This window comes from Staurois parvus, unplaced genomic scaffold (genome assembly GCF_062004578.1).
Source record: "Staurois parvus isolate SC_StPar_1 unplaced genomic scaffold, SC_StPar_1.0 ptg000978l, whole genome shotgun sequence".
Lineage (NCBI taxonomy): Eukaryota > Metazoa > Chordata > Amphibia > Anura > Ranidae > Staurois > Staurois parvus.
This window is the reverse complement of record NW_028318774.1, coordinates 792117-810662: the sequence shown is the minus strand read 5'-3', so window position 1 is coordinate 810662 and position 18546 is coordinate 792117.

The following is an 18546-nucleotide window of genomic DNA, read 5'->3' as shown; positions in this document are numbered from 1 at the left end:
GCGGACACGGTACAGGAGATGACCGGAGACTGCGGACACAGTACAGGAGATGACCGGAGACTGCGGACACGGTACAGGAGATGACCGGAGACTGCGGACACGGTACAGGAGATGACCAGAGACTGCGGACACGGTACAGGAGATGACCGGAGACTGCGGACACGGTACAGGAGATGACCTGAGACTGCGGACACGGTACAGGAGATGACCGGAGACTGCGGACACGGTACAGGAGATGACCGGAGACTGCGGACACGGTACAGGAGATGACCGGAGACTGCGGACACGGTACAGGAGATGACCGGAGACTGCGGACACGGTACAGGAGATGACCAGAGACTGCGGACACAGTACAGGAGATGACCAGAGACTGCGGACACAGTACAGGGGATGACCAGAGACTGCGGACACAGTACAGGAGATGGCCAAAGACTGCGGACACAGCACAGGAGATGACCAGAGACTGCGGACACAGCACAGGAGATGACCAGAGACTGCGGACACAGCACAGGAGAATACCAGAGACTGCGGACACAGTACAGGAGATGACCAGAGACTGCGGACACAGTACAGGGGATGACCAGAGACTGCGGACACGGTACAGGGGATGACCAGAGACTGCGGACACGGTACAGGAGATGACCGGAGACTGCGGACACGGTACAGGAGATGACCGGAGACTGCGGACACGGTACAGGAGATGACCTGAGACTGCGGACACGGTACAGGGGATGACCAGAGACTGCGGAGACAGTACAGGGGATGACCAGAGACTGCGGACACAGTACAGGAGATGACCAGAGACTGCGGACATAGTACAGGAAATGACCGGAGACTGCGGACACAGTACACGAGATGACCAAAGACTGCGGACATAGTACAGGAGATGACCAGAGATTGCGGACATAGTACAGGAGATGACCAGAGACTGCAGACATAGTACAGGAACTGACCAGAGACTGCGGACATAGTAAAGGGGATGACCAGAGACTGCGGACATAGTACAGGAGATGATCAGAGACTGCGGATATAGTACAGGAGATGATCAGAGACTGCGGACATAGTACAGATGACCAGAGACTGCGGACATAGTACAGGAGATAACCAGAGACTGCGGACATAGTACAGGAGCTGACCAGAGACTGCGGACATACTACAGGAGATGACCAGAGACTGCGGACACAGTATAGGAGATGACCAGAGACTGCGGACACAGTAGAGGAGCTGAAGAGAGACTGAGGACATAGTACAGGAGATGACCAGAGACTGAGGACATAGTACAGGAGATGACCAGAGACTGCCGACACAGTACAGGAGATGACCAGAGACTGCGGACATAGTACAGGAGATGACCAGAGACTGCGGACACAGTACAGGAGATGACCAGAGACTGCGGACACAGTACAGGAGATGACCAGAGACTGCGGACACAGTAGAGGAGCTGAAGAGAGACTGCGGACACAGTACAGGAGATGGACCAGAGACTGCCGACACAGTACAGGAGATGAACAGAGACTGCGGACATAGTACAGGAGATGACCAGAGACTGCAGATCTTTCAAATTCAGGTACCGGCTCCCACTTCCGCTGAGTTGTCCTCCCTGTAGGCTTGTGGGACATGTGACAGGTCCCAGAAGACTACAGGTGGCCATTCACAAAGCACAGCGCTTCTCGCGCATGTGCAGTGGGCACTCAGCTGTGAAGCCACAAGCTGTCACAGCCGGGTGCCCACACTGAAGATGCCGGTGCCAGGGAGGGAAAACGGCTGTTGAAAGCAGAACACCGCTGGACTGAGGAACGGGTAGGACCGAGGAGCAGGTTCTTCTGCATAGCAGAGCCGAGCGGCCGGCCCAGTATTCTAACATGGCAGCTGCGGGAATACCGGTCTGGCCGCTCCATATTCGCTCCATAAGACGCACAGACATTTACCCCCATTTTTGGGGGGGGGGAAAGTGTGTTTTATGGAGCAAAATATACGGTAAGCAGAGTGCCATTCATTCCAAAGACAAAAGAAAGAGCCAATAAGAGGAGAGTCCGGACATGTGACCTGTCAACGTAATGTAACCGGCCTCTAATCCAATGGACAAGTTCTCTCTGCAGTATTATACAGAGGGGACAACATGGGGCACTGCAGGTTTCATGCTGTGATTTCTTCTGAATGAGTTGTAAAATGAAGTCACATTGTGGAGTCCACACTGCAATGTCCAGTGGAGAGGTACTGTATCTACTCTGCACCAGGGGCTGACTGACCATTTGGAAACTCGGGCACCGCCCGAGGGCCCGGGGTCTGTAGGGGCCCCATGAGATGCCCCTGGTACCTTTTTCATAGGCTTTTTTGAGTTTGGGCAAGGACACAGGGGCCCCATGATCCCCTATTGCCCGGGGGCCCCATGAGTGGTCAGTCCGCCCCTGCTCTGCACTATAAATAGGCCGTTAGGATAACTCCATTTCATGCAGGCACCCTCCGTACAACCATGCCCGATACAAAGTACTTTGGGAATAATGCAATTCAGACACTGGGGTGTGAAACGCAGAATTCAAAGGTTTTTATATTTTTGTACTTGAGTTTAAATACAGAGATAACACTGAATATTTTTGGTGGTATTCATAAAGCACCAATCAGAATACATTATTATTATTATACAGTATTTATAAAGCGCCAATAGTTCGCTCAGCGCTGTACATTACAAAGGGGGACAGAACATGTGACAGAACAATACCAATACAATGCAAAACATGAGTGGATTGAGGGCCCTGCTCTTTTGAGCTTACAATCTAGGAGGGAGGGGATGGTGGCACAGGAGGAGATAGCTGTGGGGGATGGAGTGGTAGGAAGAGTGGAGGAGGTCGGTCAAGTTAGCAGGGGGTAGGGTAGGCTTCCCTGAAGAGATGGGTTTTCAGGGTGCGCCTAAAGGAGAGGAGAGTAGGTGATAATCTGATGGGTTGGGGCAGGGAGTTCCAGAGGATGGGTGACACCCTGGAGAAGTCCTGGAGGCGGGCATGGGAGGAGGAGACCAGGGAACTAGAGAGAAGGAGGTCTTGTGAGGAGCGGAGTGTGCGTGCTGGGTGGTACTTGGATATTACGTCAGTGATGTAGTTCGGGGCAGTATGGTGGACGGCTTTGTACGTCAGTGTCAGGATTTTGAATTTTATCCGTTGCGCAATCGGAAGCCAGTGGAGGGATTGGCAGAGGGGGGTGGCGGAGATGGAGCGGTTGGAAAGGTGAATGAGTCTGGCAGCCGTATTCAGGATCAACTGAAGCGGGGATAGCCAGTGGCGAGGCAGGCCAGTGAGGAGGGAGTTGCAGTAGTCGAGTCGTGATACGATGAGGGAGTGGATGAGCTGTTTAGTGGTTTCTGGGGTTAGGAACGCGCGTATTTTGGTGATGTTGCGGAGGTGGAGTCTGCACAAGTTTGTTAAAGATTGGACTTGGGGCTGGAAGGATAGGTTGGAGTCCAGAATGACACCAAGTACTCTGGCCTGCAGGGCGGGTTTGATATTGGCGTTGTTGGATGTGATGGAGAAGTCAATGGGGGGTGGTGTCCGGGCTGGAGGGAAGACAAGAAACTCGGTTTAGATGTTACAATAACTCATCATATGGTACGTAATAGAAATATAGCAAACAAAATAATAAGTTCTGCAAAACCTTCAAGGCTGGAGATACTCATAGATAACAACATTCCACTCCCCAGAGAACATACTGTTTATGAAAATAAAAGTTGGCTAGTAAGCACAAAGCAAAGGATAGTTAACTATTAACTCTTTCAGGCCTCTCAGTGGGTTTGGATTTTAATGATACAACTGGCAGATGGAGGATGTCTGATCTGAGGTTACCTACAAATAGTCATTCAGAGCTAGTATTTGGGTAAGTTTTTCATAAAGTGGTATAAGTGAGTCAGTGAGGCTGGATGAGGCCTTGTATGGTTTTGTAAATGCCTTCTGAATATAACACTCTTCCACCTTTATAAACTAGAATTAAAGTGAAAGGAAAGCCTAACAAAAGGTTTCTTCCTTCTTCTACTACCTATCCTGCCTATCCTGTATTTAAGCAAAATCTGTATACTTACGCAGAGCTTGAAAAAGCCGCTCGCCAAATGCGAGGGGAAATCCTTCTGTGGCGAGCACAGATGGAGCGGCTCCACCTGTGCTCCAAGCCTCATTGTGAAGCCAAGTTCCGGTTTCCAACTACCGGCTTCTTCTTCGGCACCAGCCATTACACTGGCAGCGCCGCTGAGGGGACAGGTCCAGGAGAGGTGCGCTCTCCTTCGCTGAGAGGAGACACCCGCTCTCCACTGCCGCGTGGGACTTGAGGAGAGTTCCGCTCTCCCCCGCCTTGGGGGACACGAGGCACGTTCTCCACCACCTTGGGGAACACGAGGCCCGCTCTCCACCGCCTTGGGGGATACGAGACCCGCTCTCCACCGCCTTGGGGGACACGAGGTCCGCTCTCCACCGCTTTGGGAAACACGAGGCCCGCTCTACACCGCCTTGGGGGACACGAGGCCCGCTCTACACCGCCTTGGGGGACACGAGGAGAGGCCTGCTCTACACTGCCTTGGGGGACATGAGGAGAGGCCCACTCTACACTGGCGTGGGGGACACATGAAGGAGAGACCCGCCAACAGTGCACATTACTACACCCGCCAGCTTAAGGTAAATGACATTAACTAAACTTACATCTTTTAAAAGAGACTTTAGTTACTAAAGTCTCTTTTTAAAGATGCAGGAGATAACAAAAATACAAAATGTTTACTACAGGTTTAAAGCTGTAAAACTTGATATTTTGATCACACCCTATTGCTATTAAGCTATTGCTGTTATGTTTAAATTGACATAATAAAGCTATGTTATAATTGCAGTTTTTTATATTTTGGACTCTTTATTCTAAAGAAAAATGTAATTTCATAAGCTTTAAGGGGGTGTGGTAGGGGGAAGGGCTGGGGGGCAGGGTTGGAGGATGGGCCAGGGGTGGGGTTGGAGGCAGACCTGGGCAAGGTTGGGTGGGGCAACTGGTGGAGAGTAAGGTTTGTGCCTGGCTAGTAGGCCTAGCCTTGAAATTTTAAGCCCTGTACTTACCTATTTTTAATCTGGTCTGGTGATGTGATCCTGCAGCTCCAGCTCCCCATGCCAGTGAGCAGCTGCTGCAGAGCAGAGCTAGAAGTGCTAACAACAGCTGGGCTGTGATAGCCTATGGGAGACCTCATGACACCTGGTATTCAGAGCCACTGTCGAGCACTCCCTTACATAGAGCTGCAGGATCACATGATCGGATGAAAATAGATAAATATATTGAACTTTTTTATACAGGTTGGACAGGATAGGAAGCAGTAGTAAACCGCAGGGAAGGGGAAAAAAAGACCCCTGCAAGGAAATGTCATAATGTGCTAGCATACATTGCATATTAGCACATTATGTAAAATTTACCTTAAAACAAAGCCCTCCAGCATTGCGCTGTCAATGCTGAAGAGGCTTCCTTCTTCATCTGGTCTTCCTTCCGGGTTTGCAAGCTCCGGCCGTCTGACAGGCCGTGCCCTCGATGACGTCATTCCTCGATGAGTCCCAGGCCACGGCACACAGCTCTGAAGGCCACGGCGCACAGCTCTGAAGGCCACGGCGCACCGCTCTGAAGGCCACGGCGCACCGCTCTGAAGGCCACGGCGCACCGCTCTGAAGGCCGCAGCACACAGCTCTGAAGGCCGCAGCACACAGCTCTGAAGGCCGCAGCACACAGCTCTGAAGGCTGCAGCACACAGCTCTTCAGAGCACATGCACGGGCTTTAGAAAATAGAGAATATCTCCTAAACGGCGCACATTTAGGAGATATTCATTTTACCTACAGGTAAGCTTCATTAAAAGCTTACCTGTAGGTAAAATTGAAAAAGAACGAGTTTACTACCACTTTAAAGCTAGGCTTTTCTTGTATCACACATTGATGAGCATTTTAATGCACCTTAAAGTAGTTCTAAAGGCAAAATTTAAATAAAAAAGATGTTATACTTACATGCTCTGTGCAATGGTATTGCACAGAACGGCCCATTACTTTCTCTTCTCTGGCCTTCCACCAGCACTTTCTGCTCCTCTTCTTCTCCCAGTGAACTTCAGCAAGCGTGTGCAGAGGAGGCACAGGTGTAGGTGGGCTTCTGAGCCTGGCTGTGTGCATCCATAGACATACACAGCATAGCTCAGCCATGTGCCCTGCTCCTTTCTCACAGGTGTAGAACTCAATGTCTCCCACTGCTCTCTGTGTTTCCTATGAGAAGTGGAAAAGAGAGCACTGCTGCAGATGGGACAGCTCCGGATCGATGGAGGAGTCAGGGAAGCCTTTAGGGAAGAGAGGAAGGAGCAAGAAGTGGGAGATTTTTTACCTAAATGCAGGGAATGCATTAAGGTAAAATATTGTATGTTTTGACTTTAGAACCACTTTAATGCACAGTACACCACAATGTATGTGTTGTCTTGCAAAGTGCTGATAAAAAGTCAGGTTCCTTTTTATGGTTCACAAAGGGGCGGACTAACCATTTGGAAACTCGGGCACTGCCGAAGGCCCGGGGTCAGCAGGGGGCCCCATGAGATGCCCCTGGTACCTTTTTCATAGGCTTTTTTGAGTTTGGGCAAGGACACAGGGGCCCCATGATCCCCTATTGCCCAGGGGCCCCATGAGTTGTCAGTCCACTCCACACCAATACAGTGATCAGTGCTATTAAAAAGCACTGACACTGTACTAATGGCACTGGGCAGGAAGGAGTTAACATGTGGAGCGATCAAAGGGTTAATTGTGTTCTGTGTGTTTCACTAATTGGGCTGTATGTGCTTCACTCTGAGCACACTGATTTGTATGGCTCTGCTATGCAGAGCCATACAAAGCAGTGTGCAGGAGCTGACAGGGGAGAGATCTGTGTTGTTTATACACAGGTTTCTCCCCTGTCGGAAATACTCGGCAATCACCGGGTGTCGGTGATTGACAGCCGAGGCCGCAAATAGTGGCATGAGTAGGGCACGCCCCTACCCGGAACTGCAAAATCACGTATATATACACATGATTTTGCACACCTATTCCCCCCATAGCAGTAATTCTGAATTGGTTAAAAAATAGCAGAAAACATGCAAGGAAAATGTTAAAAAAAAACTGCATTTTTGCTTGCATATAATTGGAAGATTGGAAATCAGCAGCACATCCCCTCATTTACTAAGCAGTTGAGCAACTGCACTTGCCAAGACAACAGCTGTAGACTTTCAGCCTGGACAGGGTTGCCCAGATATTTTTAAGAATCTGGAATTGAATCTGAACCATAGTTACATAGTTAGTCTGGCTAAAAAGACAAACGTCCATCCAGTTCAACCATTTAAAAAAACCCCACTGACCCCAGGAGTAGGTGTCCTGCCACAATCCTTCCACGAACCAGGCATAAAATCATTAACAAGCTCAGAAAGAATGCAGCCTAAAATCCAGGAAACTGCAGGCCTTTCTGACCACAACCCAAGTCAATTTTCATGATTTTACAAAATATTCTGTAAAAACATGTGACACACAGGAAAATGGCAAGTGGAAACCATTGTTCACTGAAAAGAAAATGAACATCTGGATTATACTTTATAATTAAAAACATAATGGATTGGGAACACCTCAGAGCTTTTCATTTAATTGTGAATTTAATTTACAACACAACAATGAGACCACCGCTATTTATGCCACAGAGTGTGCCTAAAGTTAATCATTGTCTTTTCCATGCAGGGCAATACAACAGGTTCTCTTTAGTGCACATCTCCACGGATGCATATACTTACCTCTCTTTCACTATGTTCAGGAGCACTAGGGACGCCCTATGTAAGCTACAAGTTGCAGGAGCTTACACATAACTATGGACTTTTCGTGCGACAGACTGGAAGGTTTTTTTTGTCCCAAAAGAGAAGTTCAGAAATTAAAAAAATAAACTTACATACTCACTTCGGTGGATACAGCATCAGTCCAATGTTACATCTGTCCCCCGACATCTCTAACTCTAGACTGCTGATCGCTTGGTTCTTGGTCAATAGCTAAAGATCTCCAAACTTCATGTGGCCTTCAGATTAGCACAACAGTGTATAGAGAGCTTCATGGAATGGGTTTCCATGACCGAGCAGCTGCATCCAAGCCTTACATCACCAAGTGCAATGCAGTGGTGTAAAGCATGCCACCACTGGACTCTAGAGCAGTGGAAACGTGTTCTCTGGAGTGACGCTTCTCTTTCTGGCAATCCGACGTGTCTGGGTTTGGCTTTTGCCAGGAGAACAGTACTTGCCTGACTGCATTGTGTCAAGTCTGCAGTTTGGTGGAGGGGGGATTATGATGTGGGGTTGTTTTTCAGGGGTTGGGGTTGGCCACTTAAGGTGTCAGCATACCAAGACATTTTGGACAATTTCACGCTCCCAACATTGTGGGAAGAGTTTGGGGATGGCCCCTACCTGTTCCAACATGACTGCGCACCAGTGCACAAAGCAAGGTCCATAAAGACATAGATGAGTGAGTTTGGGGTGGAAGAATGTGACTGGACTGCACAGAGTTCTGATCTCAACCCGATAGAACACCTTTGGGATGAATTAGGGAGGAAACTGCGAGCCAGGCCTTCTCGTCGCACATCAGTGCCTGACTTCACAAATGCACTTCTGGAAGAATGGTCAAACCTTCCCATAGACACCCTCCTAAACCTTGTGGACAGCCTTCCCAGAAGAGTTGAAGCTGTTATAGCTGCAAAGGGCGGGGCCAACTCAATATTGAACCCTACAGACTAAGACTGGGATGCCATTAAAGTTCATGTGCGTGTAAAGGCAGGCTGACCAATAGTTTTGGCAATATAGAGGATTTCTCTTTGAAGTCTACTTCTTTGTTAGGCATAAATTAGTTATAGGTTATAGGACGGTTATTTTACCATTTATTTGATGCACATTGTTATGGTTTAATGCGTTAACTTTTTTTTTTTCACACACATATTTTTGTATTGATCACTACAGAGAGATTGGTTTTGTGCACCTTTTAGATCAATTATGTTTGTAACTCCTTTGTGCCCGGAAGATAGGTTGCTACATTACCTCTTGTTGAACTAAGCGCACAGTTTTTTTCTGTGTTTATAGAAGCATTTCTCAAATGCAGTGGTGAAGAGATAATGTGGAACATGAAATACTTTCTAGCATTTTACAAGGAAACAAACAGCTCACATAATAAGGTAGTGCAAAACAATAATTGAACTTATGCAATTTGCAGTAGACTTTTTTTAATCAGATAAGTAAAAGCAATGTGTTTGGTTAATATGTCAAACTATTGCTCATTTTTGTATTGTGTTAACAAATTCAGCAATGTGTACTGCCACCTATAGGGAAACATAATGTTGGTAAGTTTTTCTTGGATAAACATTGCTGTTGAATTGAATGCTACAACATTCTCAGGAACATGTCTTCTACAAAACCTTTCATCAGAGGCAAAACCCAAGTTTATGAAAAAAGGAGAGACACCTTTTAACAATGTATTTATTTATTAGGCAAAAGATGTGCTCTTGCCATCTCCCCCGTAATACTTCACAGGAAGATTGTGGATACTTTCTGCACAGAATTAGAAACTTTTACTCACCGGAAAAAGGTTTTGAAGTCCATTGAGGTACACAGGAAGTACTAAACCAGAGGTAGGCAACCTTTCAGAGGTAGAGATCTACCTGGACATGGAGGAAATCAAAGATTCCCAGGGGAAGGGGGTGCCCTTTAAAAAATAATAACTATCAAGCCCCCAATAAAACACAGCATAGTGTCCTGTCGCCCCCCCCCCCCCCCACACACGCACACAACTGGTGTCCTCCCCCCTCCAACTAGTGTCCTCCACTCCCCTTCACATGATCCCCCTTATAGTAGTGTCCTCTGCCCCCAACAGTACTTTCCCTCCCTCACAGTAGTGCCCTCTGCCCCCTTCCCCCATAGCAGTGTCCTGCCCCTCTTCACACACCCCCACTATAGTATCTTCTGTGCCCTTGTCACAACTCTCCCCCCCCCCCATAGTATCCTCTGCACCCCCATAGCAGGGTCCTGTGCACCCTTCACCCCCTCCCCCAATGTAGTGTCCTCTGTCCCTTACACACACACCCCAATGCAGTGTTCTGTGTCCCCTTTGCCCCTCCCCCGGATGTATGACAGTACTGGATAGAGGGCGGGGGTGGGAGCTTCCAGCTTTAACTTTTTACATTAACAAGCTGGTGATTGGTTGCTAGCACTGCCCAGCCACCAATCATCTGCTGGTTAATGTGAAAAGTTACCTCCAGCAGCTCCCACCCTCTGTCTAGTACTGACTCTTCCCGCTCTCGGTTTGCAGTGAAGAGTAGAGCAGCAGAGGCAGGGCGAAGAACTGTGTGCAGGCCTGTGTTCCTGATCAATGGCTTGCCAACCCCCATCCTAAACCTTCAGATGATACCACCACCAACTGCAGAAGGATTAAACACTGCCAAACAAAAAAATAGAAAAACTGTTCAGGATAAGCCCTCCTACAGCCAGAATGCCTCAGGTTTGTAGCTAAGCAGTACCGAAATCATGATCATAATATACACAGAAGGTAGGAATGGTAAGTACAAAAGCCCCGTCTTCTTTCTTCTCCACAAAGGGATACAGGAAGTCTTAAACAAGGCTTGTCCAACCTGCATCCCAAGACAACTATTATTGAGGCCCAACACAAAATTATAAAAACTTACTTAAAAATGTTGATTTTTTTTTTGGGGGGTTTGGGATTTTTAATTTTTTTTAAATGTGTTTACACATAGCAAAACACATGCGGCCAAATAAATATTTGAGTGTCTCTTTCCTAGACTTTTATACGTTTTATCTTCCACTCTTCACAATCACGCCTTATTCATGTCATCAGTTTTCGGCAGCACTTATATTTGTGAGAAATTATTTTCAAGGATAAAGCACACGAAGGGCAAAATTAGAAACCAAAATATCTGATGAGCACCTTGAGAATGCATTGAGAATTGCTACATCCATCAAACCAGATATTGATGCATTAATTTAACAACGGTGTCAAATATTACACTAGTTTTATGTTGCTCTCTTTTACTTTTATTATAAAAAAACAGAAAAAAAATGTTTTTTACTCAGATAGGTACATTATCTATATCAGTGTTCATTAACTTGTGATCTGCCCGACGTTTTGTGCTCATCTGCTTCCCTTATTGTTAGTGTATTTTATGTGTGGCCCAAGACAATTCCTCTTCTTCCAATGTGGCCCAGACAAGTCAAACATTTGGACACCCATGTCTTCAACCTTCAGGACATCCAAAACAAAAGTCCAACTGAGGGGTGGGCAACACCGCAATCAATTGCTAATAGGCCCAAAAACCACAAGGACTGTCAAAATGACCCTATGCCCCCAGCTGGCATCGCATGAGGCCACAACATCCACCTGGTAGAACTTAGAGAACATGTTATCAGAAGCCCAGGTGGCAGCCTAGCATATCTGAGAAACAAATGCTTGATGTTGAAATTCCTAAGAAGAATTTTTAGATCTAGTATAGTGCGCCTTGATAGGGAAGGGTGGAACCCGATCTTTGAGACCCTAAGCTTGGATAAAGAACTGTCTAAATAACTTATAGAAAGTAAAACAAGAAGCAGATGCATCCTTACTGTGCCCAATTGGAAACACAAATCGAGACTCACTGAAAGGAGCAGTGGCTGAGGGATGGATTCTTATAACCTGAACCACATCCAAATGGAGGAAATTTTCCTTTTGGTTAATTCAAGCTGAATTTGTGGGGGGACATTGTCCTGATTAAATGAAAGGCAGAAACTTACTTTCTGCAAAAACAAAGTCTTGGGCCTTAACACCACTCTGACCCTATGCAGAACCAAAAAATGTTCCTCTCAGGATAAGGTCGTCTGTTCAGACACTCACTGAAATAATGGCTACAGCAACACCACTTTGAGCTGGAGTAGAGAGAGTAATGTATCTGATGGATGCAGATCGCAGAGAGTCACAGGGGAACAGACAGGGGTAGCTACATAGGAGATGCTCTGTACAAAGGTTGCAAAGAGTGAAAAGGCCAACAGTCTCCAAAATAAAAAACAAAAGGCAGAAACTTGACCTTTGATAGTGTTGAAAGCCCGACCCTGGTCCAACCCCAGCCATAGGAAAGAGAAATTGTCGCATAGAGAAATTCCTAGGGGGAAGCCCCAAGACTTGCACCAAGTCAAGTATGCCTTCCATGTATTATGATGGACCCTGCAAGGTGTAGACTTCCTAGGTTTTAGTTATGAGACTCAAATGCCCCTGTCCCACAGAACCTGGGCTTCAACAGCCATGTTGTTAAACCCAGCAACTGTGAAGCAAGATATCAAATTGGCCCTTGGCAGAGAACATCCACAGACAAGACGAGTCCACAGAGCACCTGCCAGGTGTCTTACCAGATTGGACACACCATATCCAACCAGGCTAGTCCAGAGCAATGAGGATCACCACCAGAGTGTCCTCCATCTCAATCCTGCAAAGCACAGTAGGAGGAGAGAAAAAGCATAGAACAGGATGTAAAGATCTCCCAGGGCCACCAAGGTATCACTAGAGGATCCCTGTACCTGGAGACAAACCCTGTACAGTTTTGCTGTTGAACCTGGAAGCCAGGAGTTCAACATCTGGCAACACAGGTCCTGGAAAACCTTTACGTGTAGGGACCAGGTGCCACCAGCTAAGGAAATGTGCCATACATGGCTGACAAAGCTCAAATGTGAAGTTCTGCCAAGGACAGGATCAAATCTACCTCTCTTGCCAGAGCAAGACTTCTGGTTCCTCCCCAATGATTAATGTATGTTTTCTGACTGATTTCAGATTGGATGCCCTACCAACCTACCCTTCCCACCCCCCAGTAAGATGGTCCAATGCTGTAGAGAAAGCAAAATCACACATAGCTCCATAATATTCGGGAGATGAGACCCCCCCCCCTTTAATGACCAAGTCTCCTGCAATGACAAAATGCCCAGGACACTGGTGTCCTCTGTGAGGATCTTCCAAATCATTGGAAGTAAGGATTTCCTCAACTCCAGAGTTGAATTCCTGATGTATTGATCTGTTTAGAAACTTGATCGACTTGTCCCACAAAACAACAGAATATTGCACTGTAGGGGTCTAGAGTTAAACTGGGTAAACGGGAATGCCTCGAAAGAGGCTACTATCAGACCTAGGACTCATGCAAAGGTGGAGCTCGAATCTGAGTGTCTGATGTTTCTTGTGTGGAAAGAACACTCTAGCCTAAGCTGTGTTCATGACTTGCCCCAAATACAGTCAGGGAGCAAAATTCCAGTCTGTATCCCTAAAATATCACCTTCTGCTGTTTCTTAGGCTTCTTCTACTGTGGAAGATGGGAGTTATAGCACCAATAGCATCCTTGATGATGTTAAGAAATGGTTTGAAGAGATACTTTCCCTTGAAGACCATGAGGATCAAATATTATATGCACAAGGGTTCCAAAGTCCAGTACTTTAGTCATTGTTTTGCGCATATGAACAGACGTGAGATATATGTGAGAAATGGAGGAGGAGGCTTCTAGAAAACAGTCACCGCTGAAATCCACAGTGGAAATAGACCATCTATGTACAAAATCCTCACTAAACGGATACAAGTCTAATAAGTGGAGTAAACAGCTTGTTAGAATGTTTCACATTTCTATACAGAAACAGTTGGACCAGTTGTAAGAGTGAGTGCAAAAAGTATTTGCAACCTTAATAGTTTTAAAGTTACCCAAGCTTGAAACGAGCCCTGGTAGAAGCGAGAGGCTGATCCTCTATTGGTATGCACTGCATCAATAACAGTCCAAACTGTCTCCTTTGAGAGTAATAACTGAAGAGTGTGATTACTAGTGTGGTACGCTAAACAGTCAAGGACTGTATTTGCTCAGAATTAGAAAGATTCTCTGTGGACAATGACTCAGACGATGCGAAGGCCACAAGGGAAGTCAGATATACAATCTGAAGGAGGAGACGTGGGTGCGCCCTAGTGCCATCTGCGATCAAAGTCAGCTTCGGCTGATTCGGGTCATAGCATCTTTCATGATCCTGGCAAATACATTAGCCCAGAGGGAAGAGGGTCCAGCCACAACCAACAAAACCAAGAAGGATTTCAAGGACAAAAACAGTCAAGAGCATAGGGTAATATGATTTCAGGCTGCAGACATCTGAATAGTCAGTAGACACGTTGCAAGCAAGGAATGCATTTACCTGTGCTCATACTGAAATCTATGAGGCCAAAATCACCTAATTATGCTAAAAAAAATAGCTCATGATTTTTTTTTTTTTTTAAGCATAGGGCATCTAGCATCCAAGTGACTAGATATTGAAATGGGAAAAGCCATAATTACAAACAATGGGATTGTGCATGCATAGTCAGGCAAAGGGAAACACACTACAAAATGCCTAGGCGTGAATGAGGGCTTAAAGAAGAGCTACAGAATTTTTTTTTTTTCATTTTGGATAGAGTAAAGGAGGGTTATGACCCTTGTCAGTTTATGTTTTGCCAGCTGCGTCCTATTGGGGAGATTTACCTTTACCTCCTGTCCCATAGCCAAAACAGGAAGTGAAGGAAAATCCTTGCAAATTAAGGTTATTTCTTGGGGACCCCCAGATCAGCAGAACCAGTGTCCCCATTAGAAAATTTCCCATGTATTTTTGTGGGGACAACCAAAAATTTGGGATTTTCTTTACTTTCAACGGAAACAGATCAGAGAGGGTGAATTTCGCTAACAGGGGCACAGACCGCAATAAAACCTAATAGGTGTTCCAATCCATCTCCACTGAGTCCAAAACTTAAAAAAAAAAGTTTTGCCTTTAGTTATACTTTAAAGTTCATGACTACTGATGTTTGCAGTTTGGTAAATATATAGGCAGGGGTACAGGATGCAGATTGGTCATATCTGCAGTCATTTAAATAAGTGCTCCTCTGCATATTTGACATAATCAAGCCAATCAATTATTGCTTTTGCTGGCTGGCCTTGTTTTGCAAACAGATTCAATCATCGCCGGTCAACAACTAATGTTGTTCAGACAAGGTAAGGCAGGGACCAGCAGCTACCTGGCCTAGGAGAATTCAATGCTCCTGCAAACAGGCAGACACTATTTGTGCAGATGCACAGGGTACCTCTGGGATTTAGGGACCCATAAAACATAAGACATGGGTAGCACAGCTACTAGGACCTCCTCTCACTGTCACATAGCCTTGAAAACTGCTTACTTCTAGGGTTGATGAAAACTAGAGACATCCTTCATCATGCCTCAACTGTGCTCCTGATTAGTAATATATAGGTGGCCAGGCAATATGTTCCTTTACACCCTGCCTCAACATCACTGACATTTGGATCATGATTTTCCTAGAAGTGAAGGGGATGTTGGATGTCTAACCCCAGTTGCATATTATGGGCCTTGAAGGAGTTCACAGGATGAAAGAGGGCAAATTCACACTAGAATTGACAGCTTCCAGAGTGCCTTACCTCTCTGGCAGCTGTTTTTTTTTTTTTTTTTTTATCAGTGTGGTGCTTGATTTAGCACATCACACAGCTACCTTTTATGTTTTTGTACAAAAATACACTTCATTCATGGTGCTATACACCAGCATGATGCGTGGCAGTGGGCTGCATTAAAATAAATAAAATACACCTCTAATATGTGAACCCCCACCAGAAAGTCACACTTTCTCCCTAGAAAGTAGAATTACTATAATATAACCTATCACCATACCACGCAGATAATTAAATATAAACAAATCAAATACTCTCAAAATTAGTAACTAAGGGAATAAATAAAACGTCTAATTAAGTCCAAAGCGGCCACATGGACAAGCCAGGACACCTTCATGAGACACAACAGAGTTTAAATCCCTCCATTTCTCACTTATGCAAGAGTATTTCCGCACCCTAGTGCACGAAAGGTATTTTGCCTCCACTTGATCAAACACCAGACACGGGTGGGAAGTAGGCCTGCCAACCTGGAAGATTTCCCAGAAACATCGTTACTGGTAAGTAACTGGTACTTTTCTCTAGTCATCTTCCAGGACAGCACACCTAAGGCTAGAAGCAAGAAACTCAGGCCTACCTAAGGGCAGGACCACTGCCTGTAATACTGTCCTGCCAAACGCCAGGTCCTGAGGTGACAACTCTACCCTGTAGTGTCTCATGAAGGTTTCCTGGCTTGTCCATGTGGCTGCTCGGCAGATCTGTTCAATCAATGCTCCAGCCCTCTCTGCCTAAGAGGTAGGCAGCGATCTAGTACAGTGAGCCCTCAGGTGTAAGGGAACTGAAACCACCGACTGCTCATAAGCTATGGAGACGGCTTGTTTGATCCATCTATTGTTGGCTTAGATGCTTGCTGTCCCTTCCTCGGACCACTAAACAAAATTAAAAGGAGACTTGACTTTCTAAAGTCACTTACTCTATTCAAGTAAGTCAGCAAACTCCATCTGACATCTAAAGATGAAAACTCTTCCCTCTCATTCTTAGAGTTCTGACAGAAAGAGAGCAAATCTTGTGTCCTATGAAAACTCGAGGCCACCTTTGGCAAATAAAAATGATCCCATCTAAGTACTATCCTGTCCTCTAATACTACCAGGAAGTGTTCCTTGAATGACAGGCTCTGTAGATAGTCTATCCTCACCGTTGTAATGGCTAAACGGCAAGTTAAAACTAACAGAAATCTGTGCCACTGGCTCAAAAGGTGGCTTGGTTAAAGCCTCTAAACACAAAGGCCAAATCTCAAGCCAGAAAACGCAGCATCTTAATGGAGGTCACCAAGGGCTTCAAGTCTGGTCAAGAAAGACAGATAAAAGCAGCCACTTGCACCTTTAGGATGTTCACGACTATCCCCTTATCCACCCCAGTTCACAGAAAGTCTAGGAGCACAGGGACCATGAGAAAGGAGACCCCTTTCTACTGAAACCAGCTAGAAAACACTCTCCAAACCTTGGCGTATACCTTTCTAGTGACAGGCTTCCTACTGAGTTTTAATCACCTTCTGAGAACACCCCCCTCTCCTAAGGGTCTCCTTTTCAAAAGCCAAGCTGTTAACTGAAAAAATTCCAGATCGGGGTGCAGAATTGGCCCCTGCAAGAGATCCTTCCTGATTGGGAGAAGCTGCCAGGGAGCCACAGACCACCTCTTCAAAAGCATTGAACCAGGTTCTTCTTGGCCACCACAGGGCCAGCAAGATCAATCTGAAGCTTGACTGGCTCAGTTTCTGTAGTGCCCACGGGATCGATGCCACAGGGGGAGGAGAATGCATATGCCAGCCTGAAATCCCATTCCTGTGATGGCGCATCCAGCCCCTTGCTGCTCCTGGGCCAGGGAAATATTCAGGCTGCTGCAACCCTGAATTAGCTGTAAAAAGACCTCAGGATTGAGTTCCCACTCTATTTGTCAGATTAACTGTTGGCTGAGAAAATCTGCTTTGGTGTAGGTTGACCCACTTGTGTGGACTGCCGACACCAAAAGGACGCCCAGGAGCCTCTGGGATCTGGTACCCACGTGATGATTCAAGTATGTCACCATTGTCTGACAGGACCTGGACTTCCTTTCCCTGGATCCTGCCTTTGAAGGACTTCAAAGGCCCAAAGCTCCCTGTAATTATAGGAGGTCCCCCTTAGACTCCCATGGGCCCGTTTGTCCTCTAGACCCACTCACTTGTGTCAATGGTTACCCTGAGTGGGTCACACTGAGCCCATGGTCAACCTTACCCCATATTCTGGAGCCTGAGCCACCACCTCAGTGAGGTTCTTGCATCTCCCAAGAGGGAAACCCTCTCATCCAGCGACTTCCTTTTTTTTTGCTCCAACATAGCAGGGAGAAAAAAAAAAAAAAAAAGTGTATGAAGGGGGAACAAAGTGACTTCAAACCAATACTCCTTTTAACTGTAGGATGTACAAGCTCCCCAAACTCTTCCCCCATTGCTTGAGGAACCTGGATAGCATTACACCCACCAAGATCTCTCATTTGGTGTCTTTACTGGTGGGCTTGGAGACAGGAACCCCCTTATCCTTTTTAGCCTTCACAGGGAACTCAGTGGGCCTTGACATCTGGTCCAGTCCTAACCCAAGCAGCAGGGAACCCTCAGAGGGCAGACCACATAGTTGGGTTCTTGATGTCTGATCACCCTCCCAGGCCTTAACCTACACTGCTCTCCAGGCCAAGTTGAGAAGCGCTGCTGTTTTAGCAGATGTCAAGCATTTCCACTGCATCATCTGCCAAGTAGGTGACTAAATATTTATAGATGTGCTACGCAAATATAGTGTGAATAATATAAAAACCCTGGTTTACAACACACCCCTAAATCCCAACATCTTATATTGCACCTATTTATAGGTGCTAGATTTTCCTATTATACATGCGGGAAAAAAAAAAAAAAAAAATCCATAAGTGGACTATTTATTGAAGAAGTGACAGTCCTTTCTATTCCAACATGCTGTGACACAAGGTAAAATATATCTTCACCATGTGCTGCCAGATTACAAGTGAATTGCTCACGCACCAGATTGTTTGACCCCGGTTAAGACGGTCAAACGCGCATTTTG